Raw genomic sequence first — 24,805 nt, forward strand, 5'->3', positions numbered from 1 at the left:
TACCGATTGTGCATATTGGGACCATATCTGCCACCGATTGTGCATATTGGGACCATATCTGCCACCGATTGTGCATATTGGGACCATATCTGCCACCGATTGTGCATATTGGGACCATATCTGCCACCGATTGTGCATATTGGGACCATATCTGCCACCGATTGTGCATATTGGGACCATATCTGCCACCGATTGTGCATATTGGGACCATATCTGCCACCGATTGTGCATATTGGGACCATATCTGCCACCGATTGTGCATATTGGGACCATATCTGCCACCGATTGTGCATATTGGGACCATATCTGCCACCGATTGTGCATATTGGGGCCATATCTGCCACCGATTGTGCATATTGGGGTCATATCTGCTACCGATTGTGCATATTGGGGTCATATCTGCTACCGATTGTGCATATTGGGGCCATATCTGCTACCGATTGTGCATATTGGGGTCATATCTGCTACCGATTGTGCATATTGGGGTCATATCTGCTACCGATTGTGCATATTAGGGTCATATCTGCTACCGATTGTGCATATTGGGGTCATATCTGCTACCGATTGTGCATATTGGAGCCATATCTGCTACCGATTGTGCATATTGGAGCCATATCTGATAACGATTGTGCATATTGGGGTCATTGGACGTGTTTTTTGTTAAAATCTGCTCACATTACGTGTATTTTCTTGAGAAAACCTGCACAATTATGTGAATTTTCTGGGAAAAGGGTCACCAAAACTTGGGCCCTCTGTCTTTGCGTTGCACTTTTAAAGGGAACCCGAGGTGAGAATAATATTGAGGCTGCCATATTTATCTCCCTTTAAGCAATACCAGTTGCCTGGCTGCCGTGCTGGTCCTCTGCCTCTTATTCTTTCAACCATAGACCCTGAACAAGCATGCAGCAGGTCAGGGGTTTCTGACAATATTGTCAGAACTGACAAGATTAGCTGCATGGCTTGTTTCTGGTGTAATTCAGTTCACTACTACAGCCAAATAGATCAGCAGGGCTGCCAGGCAACGAGTATTGTTTAAAAGGAAATAAATATGGCAGCCACCATATCACTCTCACCCTGGGTTCACTTTAAATTACAGTTAGCCCCGCCCTCATCCGGTCATGACCACGCCCATTTTTTCGCCGCGGCGCGCTTTGCGCGCCGCAGGTTGTAGCCACACCCATTTTTTGCCGTCGTCAGCTCCCCCGGAAATTGGTCCAGCACCTGCATAGCACCCCCTAAAAAAATTTCCTGGAGCCGCCACTGGGTGGGACACAATGGAGTGGCTTTCGTTGTGCTGGGTGAGTAGGTGAGCAATGTGCTTGGGGGTCGCATGGGCATTGGACATTGCTACAGATCCAGTATGCCAGATCTTTAAGCACTGTTCCTGCACAGACCTTTAGGCACTGCTCATGCACACACACTAGATTCTCACCTGAGGTAGCTTTTATTGACTAGCCCAGAAGAGTTTAATCTAGAGTCTGTACATTTCTGTAGGAAAGTCGATATTTTTTGTTATGAGAACTTCCTGCTTAACACTATTTTAGCGATAGCCTGAACGGTTCGCATGCAAACTTATTCGAGCGAACATCGGTGGTTCGTGTTCGCGATCGAATGCGAACTTTATGCGAGTTCGACCCGCCCCCTATACCACATCATTAGGGTCAACCTTGACCCTTTACATCACAGTCAGCAGACACAGGGTAGCCAATCAGGCTGCACTCCCTCCTGGAGCCCCCCCCCCCCCTTATAAAACGCAGGCAGCGTCAGCCATTTCACTCACTCGTGTGGCTGCAGTAATTAGAGAAGGGAGAGAACCTGGCTGCTGACATAGGGAAAGCTTAGTTAGGCTTGTTAGGTTGCTCCTTTTTGCTGATCGTATTGCTAAAGAGCACTCTTCATTCTCAACAGCTCTTTTGAGAGCTAATGTTGTTCTTGTGATCTATTTTTGTGTGTGTGTGTGTGTGTGTGTGTGTGTCCCACAGACACTTGTGTTGCATATACAGTCCTGTCAGTCAGTAGCAGCTGCTGGTGGGACCTTGGCAATTCCTACTATGCCACTGCCAGGCCCAGCACATTCAGTGACTACCTGTGTGTCTGACAGCTGCACATTTGTAATACCAATCACTGCATACCCACCTGTTCAGTGCACCTACCTACCTATGTGAGTGCACGCAGTGTCACTGCACCTGTTCACGGTACCTGTGTGTGTGAGACAGCTGCACATTTGTAATACCAATCACTGCACAGATACCTGTTCAGTGCACCTACCTACCTATGTGACCGCAAACAGTGTTATATACCAGTCACTGCACCTGTTCACGGTACCTGTGTGTGTGACAGCTGCAAATTTGTAATATTAGTCATTGCATAATTGTTCACAGTACCCGTGTGACCGCACGCTGTGTAATATACCAGTCCGTGCATACCTGTTAACTGCATCTGTGTGACAGCTGCATATTGTATTGTAATACCTTTCACTGCACGCCGTGTGACTGCCTCCCCCATGACTAAGTTGGTCCCACACAGCATCTCTACCTGCAGGCCGCTTAACTGTTTTCTCCGCCACCACAAACAGGGTCCAGGACTCCAGGCGGATTCCTGAATTTTTAATCCCGCTGCTAGCAGCTGCCGCTATAATAATTTTTCTGCTGCGTGTACATGCCTGCCTATTTTTTTCTGGCTGCACTGCAGCTGCAACAACAAAACAAAAAGGCATGTATATGTTTCAATTCCCCTTCGTGATCGTTACCTTGCAGCGGTGAAGGGGCTTGCGTATCACAATGAAGCAATGACCGCCGGCTACATGAGTGTCACGGGGGGCACACCTAAGATTAGGTCTTTGCTTCATTGTGGACAAACCAAATTTGATCAGCTGGACAGTCACTGTTCTGTCATTGAGCTACCTCAGCCCAGCGACCATATGGGCTGGAAAGCCACGTCACCTGCACTCTCGTCATGGTGCGCACCAGTCCAGCGCAGCCATCACTACACAAACTGCTGTGTGTGGTGCGTTACACGGTGAGTTTGATCTATCAGTGTGAAGCAGTACACTAATTACACTCCCTGATTGATGTATACACATGCAAGATGTTTTAAAGCACTTTAGGCCTCCAATTTAGCATGCAATGTGATTTCTGCCCTTAAAACGCTGCTGTGCGTCAAATCCAGACTTTTCCCCGGGACTTTTGGCGTGTATCCCACTCCGCCATGCAAAAACTCGGATGTTAGACCCCTTGAAGCATCTTTTCCATCACTTTTGTGGCCAGCATAAATGTTTCTAATTTTCGACGTTTGCCTCCCCATTGAAGTCTATTGCGGTTCGCGGAGGTTTGCGCGAACCGAACTTTTTGCGGAGGTTCGGGTTCGAGTTTCGCGAACCAAAAATCGGAGGTTCGAGCCATCTCTACACTATTTTAGATGCAGCATTATTCATGCTATAGCTGAACTAAAATACCATATAAGTAACACTCTGACACACTTTCAGGTTGCTGGGAGTGTTTAACATTGAATTTGCTACTTTAGGTATTTTGTCACTCCCTCCCTCGAATCCACAAAGTGTGTTTCATGCTTATCTAGCCCCTCCTTTAGTGGGTAATTGTAGGCTTATCTGATTAACATGCTTGAAATCTTAAGGTGCCCATACATCAGATGATGTATTAGCAGATTGACCAAGAGAAAGATCTCTCCGTGATCAAATCTGATTGGAGAAAGATTTGTTGCCTGTCCATATACTACAGGCTGATTCCCAATCGATTTCAGCATGAAATCACTTGGGAAACAGACTTGTGACGTCGCTTCCGCCTCCCTGCCAACCCCAGTGTTGTCCCTCCTAATGTAAAATGTGCACCTACACCTAACAGGAAAGTAAGACTTCACTGTACCCCAGGAGGTGCAGTGAACGTCCAGACAGGCAAGGTAATGCAAAGCAATACAAAATACAACTATCACAGCATGGACCCAGCAACAACTCAGGTAAGCTGTACGCTATATTGGGCGAGGTCTGGAATGAGAGGCAGGCTTTTATACGGACATCCAATGGGAACAGACATGCAAATTCCCACAAAGCTGAATGGTAATCATGCAATCCTGTGCTACACTGATTGAAGGCTTCAAGCTGGTTTCAGAGATCATCGTTTCTCAAGCGTGATTGGAGAGACATCGAGGAAAATTCGAATTTTATATTCGCCCACTCCGGCCTGACCAGATCAGGAGCTGCTTGCAGTAACGGAATGTTGACCTCAGGATAATGAAGTTTAAGGATAATGTCTCTAGGTTTGTCCCCTTGTTTAAAGGGTTTTAAGGCCCGATGGATGCGGTCAAACCAAAAGAGTTCGTCAGGACGATCAGGAAGCAAGGCTTAAACATAGCTGTAATGTACGCTGTGAAGTCCGTGATGGTCTCTGGAACACCTTTTAACCGGAGATTGTCTCTTCGATTTCTATTATCCATATCTTCTATTTTTGTGTCCTGTATCACTTGATGTTCTTCATAGGTGGTCATCCTGTCTTGAATGGCGTTAACAACGTCTGCTGCATCATCCATACGGACCTCTAAGGAATGCGTTTGCTCCCCTAGATCGTCTATTTGTGCAGACAAGGTGGAGGTTGCCGCTCTAATTTCATTACCAATAGATACTTTTAGATCTGCCAAGAGGTCAGATATATCTTTAAGCGAGAAATTTCTATTAGAGGAAGCATCATTATTAATCTCGTGAAATGTATTTTCTTTTTGTGGGGACGCTTGTGCTTTGTTTGATTTCTCATCTCTAGGCTTGAAGAAGTCATATTGCGTGGATGTTGAAGACTTAGAGTTCCCAGTTCTATTAGCAATGTTGAGAATAAGAAGTTGAGTACAGATAATGAGAGATCAGTGTTCAGTGTTGGCCAGATCGTATGCTGATAGATTATACACAGGCCCTGAGAAATCGTGTTTATACCATACCTAGGAGGAGTATTAGTTTCATGTGAGCCCAATTGTTGAGATAAATGCAGGTGTAAGATAGAGAAATGGCTGATGAAATTCTGCCAGCAGTGCTTTCAGTTTGCCATCTGGTTTTAATGTTGTGGATGAATGAGGCTATTAGTGTGCAGCTTTATACTGCCAGGTTGATGCAAAGTCAGTTTGAAGTATGCCAGAGGCTCTGTGGGGTGTAGTTAACCTTGCGGAGGATGACGGAGGTTAGGGCCTAAGCGGGCTGTAGAAGCCTAGGCCTTGATCTGTAGCTAGGGCCGGCCGGAAGTGAGGGTGTGGTGCGGTAGTCCAAAAGTCCTGTGGCTTTTGGGGCTCTCAGCCATGCTGGAATGGCAGTTTTGGCGCTAGGCTGGTGGGTGAGTGGTTGCTGTGATTGTGGGCTTGGCAGAACGGGGGATAGGAAATCCGTGAAGGCCTACCACAATCCCAGGAGGTCCATGTATAGTGCAGCTGGTGACCTGCGGGGGTTCCCTGTGTGTTGTCCTGGAGGCTGGCTGAGGAGGATTCCGTCTTGCGGAGAAGTGCAGCGGCGTAATCGCTGATTCAGGCCGGGAGCTCAGCTCGGATGCTGCCATCTGCCATTAGCGCCAGGCCATGCCCCCCTGATTCGATATTTTTTTTATTAAATTGAAAAAATAAATAAATAAATGTTTTGAGGAGCGAAAAAGAGGGCGTATATCCCAGATATACCACAGAAAACATCATATATCTATTAAAATATCATAACTTTATTGATTATATCATATAAGTATATAAAAAAGCCTAGTACAGTGAATCGCAATACCCCTCCGCTCACACACAAATCCAGTCACTCTCCAAACATTCACTCCTTCCCCTATATATATAGTAGTACTGGTACCAGTGAATTGAGTCTTCCAGCTCCAAATTGACTATTGGTAAGTATATTTATGCACAACAGAACAAGTGCTAGTCAGACCCTAATGTACTTCACGGCAGAAAACATCATCAGTGTTGGTATTAGGGCAGATGTTAGAAGGGAAGAAAGCACAGTCCTTGGAAACAACATCCAGCATGGGTGCATCACAGCAATCGGTTTAGGTGATGTTAATAGCAAAGTAGCCAAGCAGGTTAGCAAAGGGACTATCTCTGCAGGGTAGTTTAGTAAAAGCACTGTCTCTAAAAGGTGCTTTCCAGCATCATCCAGCAGGACAAGTCAACACTGTATGTGGTAAGAAGTCACAGCTGCATCGTAAACATGACATCAACATCCATAGCAAAGAGATGCGCATCCAGCCAAAGGCCAATGTTCCAGGCAATTGAGGATCAAAGCTGCATGTACCGCTTAACTTAGATTATAAGATGACATACAGTACCATTGTGTTGGTGTTGGGCTTTCAGAAGTCCTGCACATGTGTCCGGAGATATCCTGGCAAAATCTACCTTCCGCAGAGTCCCAAGCTGTGTAACAAACGGAGTCCCAACTGGAGTGAACGGAGATGGCTGTTATGATCCGACTGAGAATTTTTTATTAAATTGGAACAGAATCATTGCCACAACATACCCAGCCAATCGATCTTTCGAACAATTTCTGGCTGAAATCAGTTGATTGGATCGATTGAAAATGGTGGAAAATCTCAGTTGCAAGGTCTCGATCAGGTGTGTAGCGATAATGGCATTCTATATGATGATTTCATGCTGAAATCTATTGGAAATCACTATGCAGTTTGTGGGTAGGCTAGAGCCCCCTCTGATCAGACTTGATCAGAGAGGGATCTATGTAATGGTCGATCTGGCTGTGATATATGACCACCTTAAGTTTTCCTTCAGATGTGTTTACATACTGTAATTACTTTGGAGTAAAGGTTAGCTTACCTAGAGATGGATGTCTAAACAGTGTATGGGAACACTTTTTTAATATAGCACAAGTTTTCCCATACATTGTTTAGATTTCCATCTATAGGTAAGCTAACCCTTACATTTGTTATCATCATTATATTGCTGCACCCACTACCAGGTGCCTCATACCCCCGAATTGCCAGATATTTTGCAGAGTTTTGTTGAAACCACATAGCATTGATTTGGGGCTTCCGAAAATAGTATTTTAGGTATTTGGACTGCTGTTCTAACCATAAATCCGTGAGATGTGATGATACAAATGGAAGTCTAGAGTTGAATAAACCACAGATAATTCCTCCAGCATCTCTTTAGATCAACCTACAGTTGCTTAAGACCTATGCTTACATTTTTAATCATATCTTCCATATTGCACAAGCATTGGAAAGCCATAGAAATGAGCTTCTCAATCCCAGTGGTACTTTGTTTAGTATGTACATAGCTCCAGTATTATTTGGAAGGTCCAGGAAATTCCCCAGCACCAAAGGGATTAAATGGTCTCTATTACAAATTATCTCAGGCTCTTTACTAATTATACCCAATAACTCAACAGCCTTATCTAATTATGCTATGTGTTTCTAGAATTTAAAAAGTGAAACGACAGACAATGAGTACTTTCAAAATCCTTTGAGTAAACTTTTGATGGCTTTTGGCAGGCAACACAGACTGACAAATAGTCTCTTTCCTGTCCATTAATAATCTCCTTGATGATGGTTTTCCAAATACCAATTATAGCCTTTAACCCTTTGGGAACCGGTTATGAACTGAATGGACTATTGGACTGTTTCCATAGTGGGGCAACATCAGCATATACATCTAATGCTTGAATGTAAACACTGGATTTCCCTGTTTTAATGGTAGTACATTGAACCACTTTATTATGCCTTAGTAGACCAAAAGACTCCATTGTTTGGGCCTCAGTTATAGGCAATGAACAAGCACATCCTAATTGTCATGTTCTAAATGACCTCATTGCCCTTAATATGCATATCAGATAAATCATGAACTTTGTAAGTGGTTTTACTTGCATATTTTATTGTTTAAAAGTAAACACAAGTGGCAAAATAATGCATTTACCACTCCTAAAGGCTACTAAATACACTGCCAGATGAAAGATCAGTAAAAAAAACAAAACCTTTAAACACATGGGCACACTGATATAAGGTATTTACTTTGCATGTTCTCAGGCTGCTCACTTGCTAAATGCTAAATCTTTCTCACGTTAAAAACCATGGGTGTGTTTGCGGTTTTTTACCACCCTGGCCTGTCCCCTGGGCCCATCACATAACCCTCAGATACACACTAGACCATCTTCAGCCAAGACGTTCATTGGACCTCAAAGCCAAAAATCTAGGGTAAGTACAGCTGCCCCACAACATCAGTTAAGCTATTTACCATGTCGGCCCACTAAATGATGAACCAGCCCATTGTAAAGGGAGGGGGGACACCAAGAGCCCAATAGTGTGATATTGTATAGATGAAACTTAATAATGAGTAATATAACTATTTGATACTCACAAACCAGGGTTACCATTAGGCAACCACTGTGAAGGCAGGTGGGGAGATTAACCTGACCCCACTCAGGATTAAAAGTCGCTCTCTGTAGATGGGAAAAAGATGGGTACAACCCTCCACCATGGGTGGACTTAGCAATATGTAGAAGCTTTCCAGAGGCGCCAATAGAATAAAAGTCTTAAAACCGAGCTTAAAACCGATGGGGCAGTGGTGGACCTATCCCATACATGCGGACAAAGCAAACAAAGGAAGGACTGTGGCATCAACAGTCAAACAACAATTTATTTATACTCCACAGTAAAAATAGGCCAGGCGTTTTACGGGCTTAATCCCGCTTCATCAGGCCAATCAAAAAGGAGCATGCAGCTTATCAGCATCAAAACCACACTGAGCGCCTTGTTTGACTGTTGATGCCACAGTCCTTCCTTTGTTTGCTTTGTCCGCATGGATGCAATAGGTCCACCACTGCCCCATCGGTTTTAAGCTTGTTTAAGTGACTTTTATTCTATTGGCGCCTCTGGAAAGCTTCTACATACAGCCCATTGTGTTCCTACTTACCATCCCTGCTTAAAATACCTCACCCTCTTCTTTCCTCCCCTCCCTATAGCTGAGCACCATCTTTGTACATCGCTCATTTCCCACAGTGTCACCAGAACCATTGAGCAATGATCGTTAAAGTGTACCCGAGCCAAAGCCTCAGGATCCAATTGAGGCTTCCCTCAGTATTCTGATGTTCCCCGTTGCTGAGCGCAGCCCCCCCTCCCCCCCAGAAGATTAGCGACAAGGCATTGTCACTAATCATATCAGGGCTGGCAGCTCCTCCTCCTGCATCGTGGATGCACGAGCCGCTCGTGTACAAGCAGTCACAAATATATTTACTAATGTGCTTAAAGTCATTTTGCACCAGTAAAACGAGGTTACACTGCAAAGGGAGGCGGATGTATCCTGCTATTCCTTGTAAAGTGTCTCACAAATGTCAGCAGGTCATGTGGGTTTGTATTAGATGGGGTCAGAGCCCTGCACTTACCTGATCCTCCTTCCTCACCACCCAATCTGTATTGTTGATAAAGGGTCAGTAATGCTAGGTACACACCATACAATGTTTTGTTAGATTTTCTGTTAGATTTACCTACCTTCCCAGTGATGTCACTTCCGGTACGCGTGCCGGCTTAAACGCCGCGGCTTCCACTCCTCATACTGTCGTAAGTGTTTGGAGGAGATGGAGCCTAGACAGAAGACCGCAGACAATGTAAGTGGCGGGGGGATGTCGGAGGACTATAGCCCATCTGATCATTGAGGTCTGCATTATATCTTGTCTGCTCTGAGGTCTGATAGTTTGCAGGGCAGTTATGTTATGCTGTTCCTGTGCTTATTTTTACTTCAATGAGTGTGCTGCATATAAGAGTTGTTAGTCTCTTTCTGGTAATATGTTTTTTTTTTACATTTTTATTACACAGACTGGCACTGTGCTGAATGGTACTTTTCAGACTCATGGTTTTTGGTACATAGTACATTCTTGTAGTAATATTTAATTATCTGCTCAAATCAAGAATAGCAATAAATTTTTCTGACTGATTGTAACAATTCAAAAATCTGCCCAATGTACGACACACCTATGTTCAGTTTTTCCCCAGTCATGAATAAAATAATTGAAAGCTCAGAAAAAAATTGATTGAAACTGTACATCAAGTAATTGACAATCCATCACACACCATACAATTCTTGATAAAGTTGGTCTGAAATTTCCAACATGTCCAATCTCCAAAAATAAAAAAAGGAAAATTTGATCAAATTTATCGATCGAAAACAAAGAAAAGTTCTCGATTTTTTGGGAGAACTGGTAAGAAATTGGATCTCAATTGTATGGTGTGTGGCCACATTTAGGGTGTGTCCAGATAGCAATAGAAGGCCCTCTATTCTATTACCCCACATCTTTATTGGGGAACATGAATTTTGGGAAAAGGCCCTTGTCAATCAGCTTTAGGAATAGGGTGCTTTGTGTAGGGGAGATCTTGCCCATCCTTCTACCCTTTCCCATACACCGCTCTGTAATATTTGTGGGTTACCATTATGTGTCCTTCTGGGGGTGCACCCACTCACAGGTCCATTTACCTCTTGGCCTCTAATCTGCATTACTAGAGAGGGGCTTAGTCACTGGGAGAGGAACAATGCAAATGCATTTGGGTACAAGTATGCATGCCAACTGAAAGAAAAAATGCTCTGCGGCAATCATAGTGCATGGTTGGAGCAGGTTTTTTTTAATCAAATAATATAATGCAAACCGGCATCCTGAGGTGCATATGGTAGTTTCTTATGTGTGAAGAGCTGTCATAGCCCACAGTTCTCTGCACATCATGGCAGCATCATGTGCAATGCAGGAGGTGACGGTTTCCTGCACAGCACTCACAATGTTGATCTAACATGGATTGCTAATTGCACTCCCAACTTTTAGTAAATCAGGCTCCACATGTTTTACACAAAACAGGAAGTATAAAAACAATGAAGAAAAAAAAGCTAAATTAAAACAAGTTTCAACAATAAAACAAGCATTTTTCCACATCTTCCCACAAACTTTAACGTCAACCATGTTTTTGTGCTTCTTTGACCTGAGCATGTTTCTTTTCTCTCATGGTTACAAAATAGTTTTCATTTTTTAACCATTTTTTTATTTCACTACCGTCTTAAAGAAACAAGCAGTTAGCTCTTCTGCAAAATCTACAATACTCAAGAGAAAAGCCCTAGATTAGTAACCATCCTTGTTGCCTAACATGGCTACATGTGGTGGTTATACACAAAAAAAATACACTCCCCTTAAATATAGATATCCCACAAGCTTTACCTCAGCAAGTATGATTGATGTGGAGTTATAGAGCAGGATGAACATCCCTGAGAGTTTACAGAAATTTTTCTAGCAATGAGTTTGAAGGTTAAATTATGTGTAGACTGAAAGAAATCTTGAAGTGTGAACAGCTCCTAAGTCAGACTCTCCTCATCGGATTTAGAGGTACTTTTATCTTTTTCAGCACTATTGATGTTTCTAGTTTGAACTTTTAAAGTGTTGTGTTCCTTACAGTCTTCTTTAACTTTTTTTTAAACTTTCAGATAAGAGGTTACGTTCCTCAGAACAATAATATAAAACCTAGTTCGGCTGGCTTTTCTTCCCTCACTGACTCAATACTGTAATAGCAGGGACTTAAAATACCTGAATTTGTACAATGTTTTCTCCACTATTCTTTCATATTGTCCTAGCTGCAGAAGTGCAGACAGAATGGAGGAAGCGTCAGGATGAGTAGATTATTACTACAATGATTTTGTCTAGCGCCATCATCAACTGTGGCACTGCACTGCACTATAGATGGTGAACTCTTAGGCTAGATTCACAGTGGTCAGTTGCATAACATACGCCTTATAGTGAGTGTGAACTGCAACAGAGATTGGACATAGATTTGAATACAAAGCCTGCATGCAGTGAGTAAGAATAACACTATCAGTTACAACTAGTGTTGGGCGAACAGTGTTCGCCACTGTTCGGGTTCTGCAGAACATCACCCTGTTCGGGTGATGTTCGAGTTCGGCCGAACACCTGATGGTGTTCGGCCAAACTGTTCGGCCATATGGCCGAACTAAGAGCGCATGGCCGAACGTTACCCGAACGTTCGGCTAGCGCTGTGATTGGCCGAACAAGTCACGTGTAGGGTTGGGCGAACATCTAGATGTTCGGGTTCGGGCCGAACATGGCCGCAATGTTCGGGTGTTCGAGCCGAACTCCGAACATAATGGAAGTCAATGGGGACCCGAACTTTCGTGCTTTGTAAAGCCTCCTTACATGCTACATACCCCAAATTTACAGGGTATGTGCACATTGGGAGTGGGTACAAGAGGAAAAAAAAATTAGCAAAAAGAGCTTATAGTTTTTGAGAAAATCGATTTTAAAGTTTCAAAGGGAAAACTGTCTTTTAAATGCGGGAAATGTCTGTTGTCTTTGCACAGGTAACATGCTTTTTGTCGGCATGCAGTCGTAAATGTAATACATATAAGAGGTTCCAGGAAAAGGGACCGGTAACGCTAACCCAGCAGCAGCACACGTGATGGAACAGGAGGAGGGTGGCGCAGGAGGAGAAGGCCACGCTTTGAGACACAACAACCCAGGCCTTGCATGAGGACAAGAAGCGTGCGGATAGCAATTTGCATTTTGTCGCCATGCAGTCATAAATGTAATACAGATGAGAGGTTCAATAAACAGGGACCGGAAACGCTAACCCATCACAGATGTTCATTGTTCATGTTACTTGGTTGGGGTCCGGGAGTGTTGCGTAGTCGTTTCCAATCCAGGATTGATTCATTTTAATTTGAGTCAGACGGTCTGCATTTTCTGTGGAGAGGCGGATACGCCGATCTGTGACGATGCCTCCGGCAGCACTGAAACAGCGTTTCGACATAACGCTGGCTGCCGGGCAAGCCAGCACCTCTATTGCGTACATTGCCAGTTTGTGCCAGGTGTCTAGCTTCGATACCCAATAGTTGAAGGGTGCAGATGGATTGTTCAACACAGCTTTGCCATCTGACATGTAGTCCTTGACCATCTTCTCCAGGCGATCGGTGTTGGAGGTGGATCTGCACGCTTGCTGGGGGATTTTACCAATTTTGGAGCCCTGTAACTCTGGTTTGCAGAGATGTAGAGACCCCATCTTTGGAATCCAAATCTAACAATATGTCTTCTACCTGCATGAGACATTTCGTGAGATTCAGACGTTGCTAACGGCCATGGCTGAGATTTATGTACGTCAGCATCACTACCATTGAAATAGCCCAAATAAACAGGTTTTTGTGACCCTAGGCTATGACCTCTTCGGCCTAGGGGCCCGAAACTCATCAGTCATGTTCCCCCAAAGGGTCCCTACAATGCTAGGAAATTTGCCACTGCTGAGCAATTGCCCTTTGAAAAGATGTGAGATTTTGGAAAGTGAAATAGGGAGGCAATGAAAGCCTATGGGGGATTTTACCAATTTTGGACCCCTGTAACTCTGGTTTGCAGAGATGTAGGGACCCCATCTTTGGAATCCAAGTATAACAATATGTCTTCTACCTGCATGAGACATTTCGTGAAATTCAGACGTTGCTAACGGCCATGGCTGAGATTTATGTACGTCAGCATCACTACCATTGAAATTGCCCAAATAAACAGGTTTTTGTGACCCTAGGCTATGACCTCTTCGGCCTAGGACTGCATTGAACGCGACCCACGCATTGTGCGCATTCTGGACAACACCAATTACTGGGTTTATACCCTTCTGGATCCACGGTACAAACACAATGTTCCAAAACTGCTTGAAGAAAGAGTCAGACAGGTCAAAATGGAAGAATACCAGCAGGCCCTTGTGGAGACTTTAGAGAGGAGATTGACATCCTCCCCCTCCTCTAGCCAGTTGTACGCCGACAGGCTGACTTCCGCAAACCCAGGACGACCAGGAGGGCAGCAAACAACACAAGCCGCAGCTAGTGCCCAAAAGGGAATGGTATCGGCAGTGTCCTTGGAGTGGGAAAATTTTCTGACACCCATGCAGCAGCACACAGAACAGCAAGCGTGCAGATCCACCTCCAACACCGATCGCCTGGAGAAGATGGTCAAGGACTACATGTCAGATGGCATAGCTGTGTTGAACAATCCATCTGCACCCTTCAACTATTGGGTATCGAAGCTAGACACCACACAAACTGGCAATGTACGCAATAGAGGTGCTGGCTTGCCCGGAAGCCAGCGTTATGTCGGAACGCTGTTTCAGTGCTGCCGGAGGCATCGTCACAGATCGGCGTATCCGCCTCTCCACAGAAAATGCAGACCGTCTGACTCAAATTAAAATGAATCAATCCTGGATTGGAAACGACTACGCAACACTCCCGGACCCCAACCAAGTAACATGAACAATGAACATCTGTGATGGGTTAGCGTTTCCGGTCCCTGTTTATTGAACCTCTCATCTGTATTACATTTATGACTGCATGCCGACAAAAAGCATGTTACCTGTGCAAAGAAAACAGACATTTCCCGCATTTAAAAGACAGTTTTCCCTTTGAAACTTTAAAATCGATTTTCTCAAAAACTATAAGCTCTTTTTGCTAATTTTTTTTCCATCTTGTACCCACTCCCAAGGTGCACATACCCTGCAAATTTGGGGTATGTAGCATGTAAGGAAGCTTTACAAAGCATGAAAGTTCGGGTCCCCATTGACTTCCATTATGTTGGGAGTTCGGGTCGAACACCCGAACATCGCGGCGATGTTCGGCGAACGTTCGCGAACCTGAACATCTAGGTGTTCGCCCAACACTAGTTACAACGCAGTACTGCAAACAGGCCAATAGAATTGTATGGGCAGTGAGCGGACTTGCAGAATTATTCTGCAACGCAACTGAACACTGTAAACAACTAGCCCTTAACCTCCCTGGCGGTAAGCCCGAGCTGAGCTCGGGCTATGCCGCGCAGGAGGATTTCTCAGGGCCTGCTGGGGCGATTCGCCCCATTCAAAGTGCTGTGCGCGCAGCCAGCACTTTGCTAGCCGCGCGCACAGCTCGATCGCCGCGGCGGCGATCGCCCGCACGCAGCGGCTGAAGAGGGCCCCCCCCGCCAGAGCCCTGCGCTGCCCGGATCAATGAGTTCCGGGCAGCGCTATGGGCTGGATCGAGTACGCATGACGTCAGGACGTCGGCTGACGTCCATGACGTCATGCCGATCGTCGCCATGGCGACAGGAGAAGCCAAACAGGGGAACGCGTTATATACGCGTTCCCCTGTTTGCTATTGATGCCGGCGACGATCGCACTAGAGGGCCACATGCGCCCTCTAGTGGTGTTTCATGGAGCTACCACTCTGGTAGCTTTACATGAAACCAAAAAAAAAAATTTAAAAAAAAGGATTTTTGCCCAATTTCAAAAATAAATTAACCGCCAGGGAGGTTAAAGAGTAAGTGCACATAAGGAACACTATTCTTAAAACCTAAAACAAAAAAACTACAAACATACAACCAAGAACAGCTTTGATGGTGACCCCAAAAAATCCTATGTGTGCAGATTAATGTGACTATGGTTACAAATGTATTTTCTAAGGGCTCGTTTCCCTGCACCTGAAAGCGCGCTGTATGGAAAAGAGCCCTAACTGATCGCCAGATACAATGGGGGAGACAAACAAAGACAAGTGCATGTGGAAAATACTGTGACAACATAGGTAGAGGTCCAGTGGACAATATCTTCCTCTAACCACACTGCAAGAAGTGAGGGGGTCCAGAAGAAACTATAGTAAAGATACTCTTTTAGATACGAATTTGATAAATTACTATGTATGATATGCAACTCCCTCCCCCTTTCCACCGGACTCCAAAGAAGTTCTCCATAACCTGTGATTTAGGAACACTTAGGAACTGTTTGCTGTGTACAAGTGTTTCAGCTGCTCTCTTGCTGCAAAGCAAATTTGTGTAAGGCATTCCCATAATGGAAAAATTGAAAGACAAATTGTGCCCCCATGAAGCAGCTGAAGAATACATAAACTGAACCTCCTCTGGCTTTAATCAGTAACTAACGTCTGGTGCACACCTTCAGTTTTTATTTTTGCCAATCACTGGCCAATGTTAACACCTCCATGTAGTATAAGAGTTTATCTACACAATCTGTTTATAGTATTGCAATCTGTTGACCATTCATGCTATTCAAAAGTTCACTCAGCCCCCTATAACATTGCAAAGGCTCAGTGAGGCTGAGTGAGGCCGGGTGAACTTGTGACCTTTATAAAAAACTTGAATATTTAAAAAAAATATAAAAGATAGACGGTTGATTTTTGCAGCACAAATGAGCATACACACAGCACTACCCACCCATACCTGTGGGTCATGTAAGTTTTGTGGAAAATAAGTGCTATTATCTTCAAAACAAAAGCAGAGCATTTTTTTTTGGACGGCACAAATGGGCACGAATGTAGCCCTAACCAAATATGCTGCAATTTTTATTTGTGCTGATGGTGGGGGGCCAGCTTCGGCCACATTTAACATAAAAAAGCAAACACTAATTGCCAATGCTGCACTTTGGTATTGTCCTTATAAATCCCTTGCTCTAGACACTGCCTAGTGCCTAAATGATGCTTGGGAAATGCTGCCTTCTGTTTACTTAAAGGAAACCCGAGACATTTTAAACGAAAAAGTTTTATACATACCTGGGGCTTCCTCCAGCCCCATGCGCACGGCTGCTGGCGAGATACGTAGGGGGCGCACTTCTCTTGCACAGACTGGCCATGCCTGGCTGACGTTATGGGACCCAGTTCTGAAGAGGGAGGGAGAAGACTGAGGGTGGCAGCGTGGGAGCGATCCGTGTGCATGGGGCTGGAGGAAACCCCAGGTATGTATAAAACTTTTAGTTTAAAACATCTATGGTATACTTTAATAGGTAGTCAAGAACAGATACATGCATCACTGAACTTTATAGTTGGCCTAGAATCATAATGCTGACTATGTTTCCGATATCCTTTCCATTACATGCTTTTCCTATGAGGCTCCATTGTTTATATACCTGCAAATATATGCGACTCAACTAATACGCAGTTATAGTTTACTAATGACTGCTGCACAGACATTGCCCAAGTCTCTGCACACTGCATTCTGTTCTATGGAAGGGGGAAGGTTAGCTAAAGTGCTGTGAACTGCAGCAGGAAATACAGTACAGGCCAGCCAAAAATTATCTGACACTGAATCGCTGACCAGAAAACCACTGATGTTAATGGGCACAAGTTAGATACCTACCTGAGACTATAAGAAGTCATTTTGGTGACAAAACTCTAGTGTGCCCATCCAATGTGCTCCTTTCTACAAGTCATTAGCCTCACTAAGTAGACTGCAATTGTCTTTTATTTTCCCCATGGACCTTAGCAAAAACGCCAGCAGAACTTTAAAACTCACAGTAAATCCTTCATTATACTGTTTTAGATTTGGAAATGTTTGAAACGTATTCTATATGTTTAGCTCAAACAGAAAGAAAATGTATTCTAGAGATGATAAATGAGATGCAGGTAATTCCAACTTGCATGCATTTTTCATGCAAACCAGAATAAAATGCATCAGAAGTGTATTTCATTCCAATTCCAAGCTGCTCAGGATTTGTATTAAATCTGCATGCCACACAGAATAATTTGCATCCCATTCAGCATTTCTAATTTCTGCAAGAACAGAAACAACATACAAGAAACACTGTTTGGTAGCAAATATGATGTTACTCCCTCGCTCACCACCTTCCTTATTGACACATTAGGTGAAAAATTGAGCTTTGAGAACCAGGACGACATAAAAAGATTTATCCTGAACAGTCAACTATCAAACCTGGAAAAGAGGATTTGGCTAGAGATGGGCTTTTGACTTTTGTACCAGGCTATGAACCCCAGACAATCATTATTTGCTGTGCTACCATAAAACAGCATGGAGCTGGGGTGTACACAATATATTTCTGACCAGTTAGAGGTATGAGAGCTGTGCATAATTCAAATGTCTACAGATGTAAGTGGGTGGAATTGGGACTCCCCAGCCTGCAGAATCATTAGGTGTTCTCAGAATCCTAGATCAGAGACCTTAGCACACTTGAGCACCTTGGTAAGCTCTGACAATGCTCTTATGAAAAACAGAAACTACTGGCAGGTACACCGTCTCCCCTTCTAGCTATTCTTATGCCAGAGTTTCCAGTTGTTCTCTCATGCACATTACTAGCTCAGTTTTGTTTTTCATTACTTACAATGAATAAAAGACCTTTTCTTGAAAAAGAAAAAAAAAATGTTTATTTTTCACATGGCCAAGAGGACTTCTGTCTACAAAGAGAACGAATGACTGTTTTTGCTTTTAAGCACCTATTAATATTTTGTCCCTCCAGCTGTCCCTCAGCCCCCTTCGTCTTTGAAGCGCTTTCCTGAGTAAATTAATGTTTAACAATTAAATCAAGCTGAAGGAGGTTTCCAAGGCTTGGCACAATTACTGTTTGGATAATAGAACAGACCTTTAATTTGAATGGGAAACATCTCTTAAAGGGGAGTCGGAGACCCCAAAAACTAATTACATAATGTCCAGCAACTGAGAAAACACAAGTCTGGAGAATGCAAACATACTGCCATTTTCTGTACCTAAAAGACATAGTGGAACTGGTGTGTGTGTGTGTGTGTGTGTGTGTGTGTGTGCGTGTGTGTGTGTGTGTGTGTGTGCGTGTGTGTGTGTGTGTGTGTGTGTATTACAGATATTTCAAAATATTACATACTTTATTCTATAGAATGGCTTTCTTTTTGGAAATTCTAAATGTTACCTGAAAATTAGTTAATGTACCAATCAAAATACCAAAAAGGTTTCTAATTTCAGCTCCTCCTGTTCAGCAGGGGCGGCTCCAAGATATTTTTTATTAAGGGTCTTCTGCAGGTGCTGGATCCACTGTTGGGGTAGCGCGCCATTGCAAAAATTGGACTTGGTAATGACAGGTCATGGGCAGGACTAAATGTACATGAACTTAGCAGTGGTGTAATTCACAGACAGTGGACATCAACTATAAAACTTTAAATGAAGCCCCCTCGCCTAATACTTAACAGAGTCAGGTATGAGCACAGCCCTGTGCCCTGCTGGGTGAATGCTTCACTTTTCCCTTCATCAGCAGTGTCGGCTGTCCTCATTATTATCTGTATTCAAACTGCTCCTGATCAATGCTGTTGTCGATCGGGAGCAGATTGGACATTTAGGAAATAATTGTCAATTCCTGTCAGTCGGACGGAAAATTGCATTGTGTGTACCCAACATGATGTCCTACCATATTACTATATTGTATTGTGCGTGGCTGAGCGAGACCTTTCAGGAATCCCCCCCTTGAAAATCCTGGGTTTGCCCCTGTTATTGTGGTGGGCAGGGGTACAGGTGCTGCAGGGAGCTATTAAAATTTTGGGGGGTGCTTCAGCACCGACGAGCCTCCCTACCCTGGCACCACCCATGCTGTTCAGTAAGGTCAGCACTTATTCAGTGAGGAGACATTGGGCAAGACTCACGAACACCGCTACTGCCTACTGAGCGCGCCCTAGTTCCTGCAACTCTGGCATTTTGAGTCTGCCCAGAGAAAAGTGCAATATAAATGTTTTGTGTCTTTTCCTGTCTTGTTTTTTGTTATGCCTTGAAAAAGTTGCCCTGGTGGGAGTACATTTTATAAAGGTGCTCGTTCACGTGGGCACAAAGTGATGCTGATGGTTAAAATACAGTAATGTTAAAGGGAACCTAACGTGACACTAAAGTCCCCAATTTAACTTACCTGAGTCCTCTCCCAGCACCTTGTAGTCTTCTTGGTCCCTCGCTGTTTTTCTGTTCTTCTCCTTTAGCCATTGTGCCCACCTGAGAGCTGCAGGTCTGCCCTATGGGCCTTGATCATACTCCTGTAGCTAGGAGCATTCTGCTCCTGCACAGTTAAAAAAAATAGCAACTGTGCATGCACAGAATGCTCTCGACCATGGGAGCATGATTGAGGTGCAGTCGCCTGTGACTTGCTGAGTTGGACAAATTTCGGAGGGGGACATGGAATGGCGGAAGGAAGCAGCGTGGAAGACAGAGAGGGACCAGGAAGACTACGTGGGCTGGTTGAAGCCCCATGTAAGTTAAACTGGGGACCATAATGTTGCTTTAGGTATCCTTTAAATTCCCAATACTCAACTATTTGCTCTCCTTATGCTTATCCTTATCCTATTCCCCTTTACTAAGCAAATCTCTTTCTAATCACATAACACTAAGCACTGCCCATGCTAAGCATATCTCTATCTATATGCCTAACACTGACTTCTAACCACTAACCACCTACCTAACCTACCTTATCCTACATGATTGGCTATGTTATAATGAAGCCCCGACGCTGCATATTATAGTAATAGTCGACATTTGACTTTAGTGTAGCAGAGCAGTGGCTTTCAACAATCAAGTGCTGGTGTTCAGCTATAAAATACAGAACTGATCACAACATTTATTTGTGCTCTTTATGTTTGGATGATCTAGGGGCTATTTGGAGCTGATTTCTTTATATTTGTTCTATGTTAAAACTGTGTTCCACTTCCACTAACCACCACTTAGTATTAGCAGCCGCATACATGTGCACAGCATCAACCATGAGAAGTACAGAGTGGATTTCTTGCTGAAAGAGGTGGTAAAGATAATAGTATGGAGGAGTTATAATGCTATCCAGGTGAATAGAAACTCTGCCAAGACCTCCTGTGTATTTACCATAAAGCGTTAAAGGGGGGGGGGGGGGGAGCCAGTAGCCTGACTCTCATGCTGAACTTTAGGTATAAGTTGTTTTTAAGTCAAACACCTGCAACAAGCATGCAGCCAATGCAGTCAGTCCAGAGTCGGAGCTTCTTACCTGTATACTCATTTTGGGCCTGTGATTTAAGCTACATACTCACCTCGGGACATAAGAAGATGGATCCAGTGATGTCTCCCTGACGATGAGCTCTCCCCGATCTATCTTCCGGCCAGCAGGTATGCGAGACGTCACACGAACAGGCACACGATTGGCGTGAACAAGACTTCAAGCAATCGCGGTACTTTGTACAGGAGTCATCGGGGATCTTAAAGATCCGATCTGCCGGGATAGACAATATCGCCATACAATGCTAAACAATGTTCACGTGATTGTGCGCCCATATTGCGAGATCATGGAAACGACCACTCGTCACTCAGAAAATCGCCAGCCATTGGGAAAATCATCAGAAAAATCACAAGGTCGGTTCGGGCCTTTACAGTAGTAGAGGCAAAGCATCAGCTCAGACGTCAGACAACTGCCATTGTTTATTAGGGAATGATAATAGCAGCCTTTGTATTCATGTCACTTCAGGTAACCTTAACCATTTAAGTAGCACCGGTCTCTGCCCCACTTAAGGACCAGAGACCGCTTGCACAAGAACGATGGAATCCCGACGAATCGCCGCGCATACCCGCCGCAACCGCCATCATCGCCGCATGCCGGGATCCTCAGGAGATAGACTCTGCTGTCTCTATGACAGCAGAGTCATGTGAGCCGGTCAGGAGCCGCTTTCATTGGCTCTTGACCGTGTCTACCAATGTAAGCCAATGGGAGCGGCTTACATTGATAGACATGGCCAGGAGCCAATGAAATCTGCTCCTGAACGTCATGGAGACAGGCAGAGCATGTAAGCTGCGGCGAGAAACGTAGGGTTTGAGTGGCGCGATCGGCGGGGTGTGACGGAAACAGTGAATGCGCGCTGCGGACGCTCTGCCAGCCAGAAGCCCACCAAAACAGAGCGTAGATTTCAATCACCACAGTCCGAAAGTAGTTAAAGAAGTCAGATTTATCAGGCCCAAGTCTGGTTACATAGTCTGACATCAGCAAGCTCCCTATGCTGTCTGTGAAGTGGTCTCGGTGAAAAATAGGTGAGGGGGAGGGGGTTGGATAGGTTGATACTAATTGGCAAACTATGGCCCGCATGCGCTGTTACACAGATTCCTCTCCTTCCCTCCTCCCTCCCTGCAGAGTTGCGAACGGCAACAGGGGATTTGAAACTCACCTTCAATTACCGCTTCCTGCGTTGAGTTTCCATGGCAATAGGACATCACATGATATGACGTCGTGATGCGCCAGCGTATTACACGCTGGCAGCCAGCGTGTAATATGCTGGCACGACCTGACGTCACGTCATGTTACACCCTGCTGCCATGGAAGCACGACGCAGGAAGCGATTGAAGGTGAGTTTCAAATCCCCTGTTGCCCGCTCGCAACTCTGCAAGTGGAGGGGGGGGGGGGGGATTAGAGTGTAAAGAATGCGGCCCGTAGTCTGCAGCATGCGGCCCGGGCCGTGTAAATATTGCTCAGCCCTGCACTAAGGGATACAGGTGACACACTAAGATGTTTGCTACGTTAGGCTTTTCTGGGGAGTATGCCAGCTTGTTATGCAAATATTTTTTCTAGCTACAATAGAAATGTGTTTTAATTTTTGATAGATCTGGGATGACCTGGAGCATTTTTATATGTTGGGGCACATGGGACATTTATTTTTTAAATGCATAATTCACATTGTACCAGTTTTTAGCACACTGAATACTGCCCGCATTAACCCACCTCTTAGAAAAACTCAAGCTCTGCTTTCTTTGAATGAATATGTTAACTGTCCATCCACAGAGGCATTCTACACCTAAACACACACTGATTTTACACAACAGCTTTTGAATATTCAAAACATTTCCATAGGAATAGAGACATATATACTATGGGCTCGATTCACAAAGCGGTGCTAACCCAGTTAGAGACTTTAGGCGTGATAACCATTGCACCACGCTGGTGAAAAGCCAGTTTAGGCGTGATAAGTTTAGGCATGATAAGTTTAGATAAGTTTAGAGCGCACGCAAAGTCTTGCACGCAAAGCAGCGCCATTAAACTCTATGCGAAGTGCACCAGACTTTGCTAGCGCAAAACTTTTGATCAGCTGTCCACTGCGGTGCTAACCCAGTTGGTGCTTAAACTTTTCACGCCTAAACTTATCACACCTAAACTTATCACACCTACACTTATCACACCTAAACTAAGTTTAGGCGTGATAAAGGGCTTTTCACCAGCGTGCTAACTGTTAGCACCGCTTTGTGAATCAGGCCCCATGTGTACAATGAATGACCTGCAAAATTAATTGTAGTTTTGAAGCAAGAAGCCTAACTTTTTGGGGGCTGTGAGCACAGGGTTATGCCCAAAAGAATCTGCCAATTCTGATGCATGGTGTGAAAGGACATTACCATCAGTTAAAGGACCACTATCGTGTACATTGTAAAATTTAAAATACATGTAAACGCATACAAATAAGAAGTACATTTCTTTCAGAGTAAAATGAGCCACAAATTACTTTTCTCCTATGTTGCTGTCACTTACAGTAAGTAGCAGAAATCTGACAGAACCAACAGGTTTTGGACTAGCCCATCTGCTCATGGGCGTTCTGAGGGTTTTGTTTATTTTCAAAAGCACTTAGTGAATGGCAGTTGTTCTGTCCCACTACCAAAAAAGTGTGCAGCGAGCAGGGAAACTGGCTAGCATCATTGTATTAATTATTTTCAGGGAAAATCTTTATAAAGAATAAAAGCCTTGTTGAGAATCCCCCATGAGGGGATGGACTAGTCCTAAATCTGTCCGTTCTGTCAGATTTGTACTACCTATTGTAAGTGACAGCAACATAGGAGTAAGGTAATTTATGGCTCATTTTACTCTGGAAGAAACATACTTCTTATTTGAAAATGTTTACACGGATTTTACATTTTACAGTTTTTTTACCTCCCAGAAAGCATCTGAGTTGACAGCATCCTGTCAGCATACTCATATGACCACATCAAAGGCAAAAAGGGAAAAGTATTTTCAGCTTCAAGACAAAATAACTTTTACTTACATATATATATAATATACATATTTTATGCCTCAAGAAATGCAGTTATTCATCTTACATAGAGTATAGTGTGGTGACTTAGGAATCTGAAAATAAATTATCAGTCCCCAAACAATCCAAACGCACATCCAATCAGGATATCTCTATCCCTGGAACTGAAAAGCCACCAGTTTAAGATGCCATTTATGAATCCCTATTTCCTCTATAACACAGTTTCCCCTGCAACCAAATATTGATCTGAGACATATCTATATGCTTTGAGTCCTATAGGAGAAAAGTGCTTTACAAATGGTATTGTATTGTATATTGTATAAAATCAGGTCCACCTTTCACAGATTTGAAACTTCCATAGGTGATGGAAGGAGCTGACCAATTTCTCTGTCAGGCCTCACCACTCAATGCCGCCTGCTCTCAAACTTTGCCTGTAGCACATGTTTTTAACTTCCAGTTACTGGTCTCCCTTTTTCCCAGGAAATTGTTTTTTTTTTTTTTGCATTGATGGTCTATCCATCTTATGAGTTCTGCTCGTATTGGGTCTGATTTACTGAGGTTGTTTTGGGCCAAAGATCACTAGAGAATCAAAATGGTCCCGAAAACCTGGTCTGCCTTTATCAAACATTTTCTCCTGCAAGGTGATAAAGGTCCACAACCCTCACCATGGCAGGGTAGCTGAAACTATTGAATGGACTACTTTAGGTGGCTTTATTTCCATCCACTATAACTTTTGCCAGTGGCTTTGCACACTAAAATGCTAATTGTGTGTCCTTCACTCCTCAAGCTCTTGCATTGTTTCTGAACTACTATTGTGTGATTGAAGCCATGTGCATATGCCCACACAATGAGAACTTTAGTAATAGAATTAGAGTCTATTTTGTTAAAAGGAAAAAAGTCCTCACTGCATGTGCAAGCATGTGGCTGCAGTCTCGCAACCACTCATTAACTAGCCTTCAGCAACCCTCTCTGGTCCAATACAACCTAGGGGTGGTCTACAAACCATTGCCACTAATAGTAAACAATTTTCAATAAACTTAGGCAAAAATGTTCAATTAAATCA

The 24,805-nt window shown here is 43.9% G+C and overlaps 1 protein-coding gene and 1 long non-coding RNA gene across 19 annotated transcripts in view; one reads left to right on the top strand and one right to left on the bottom strand.

Annotated features, from left to right (window-relative positions):
• Window positions 1-24,805, bottom strand: part of ERC2 (ELKS/RAB6-interacting/CAST family member 2) — a 1,931,514-nt gene that overhangs the window by 61,474 nt on the left and 1,845,235 nt on the right. The window contains exon 24 of one of the 18 annotated variants that reach the window (XM_068253675.1): window positions 9,496-9,566. The exons of the other annotated variants lie outside the window; for them this stretch is intronic. The gene's annotated coding sequence lies outside the window, so the exon portion shown is untranslated. Of the gene's footprint in view, window positions 1-9,495; window positions 9,567-24,805 lie in introns of those variants that run through there. 18 annotated transcript variants of the gene reach the window in all.
• Window positions 1-24,805, top strand: part of LOC137532790 (uncharacterized) — a 132,573-nt gene that overhangs the window by 7,908 nt on the left and 99,860 nt on the right. The gene's annotated exons all lie outside the window — the stretch shown is intronic.

This window comes from Hyperolius riggenbachi, chromosome 9 (genome assembly GCF_040937935.1).
Source record: "Hyperolius riggenbachi isolate aHypRig1 chromosome 9, aHypRig1.pri, whole genome shotgun sequence".
NCBI classification, from domain to species: Eukaryota; Metazoa; Chordata; class Amphibia; order Anura; family Hyperoliidae; genus Hyperolius; species Hyperolius riggenbachi.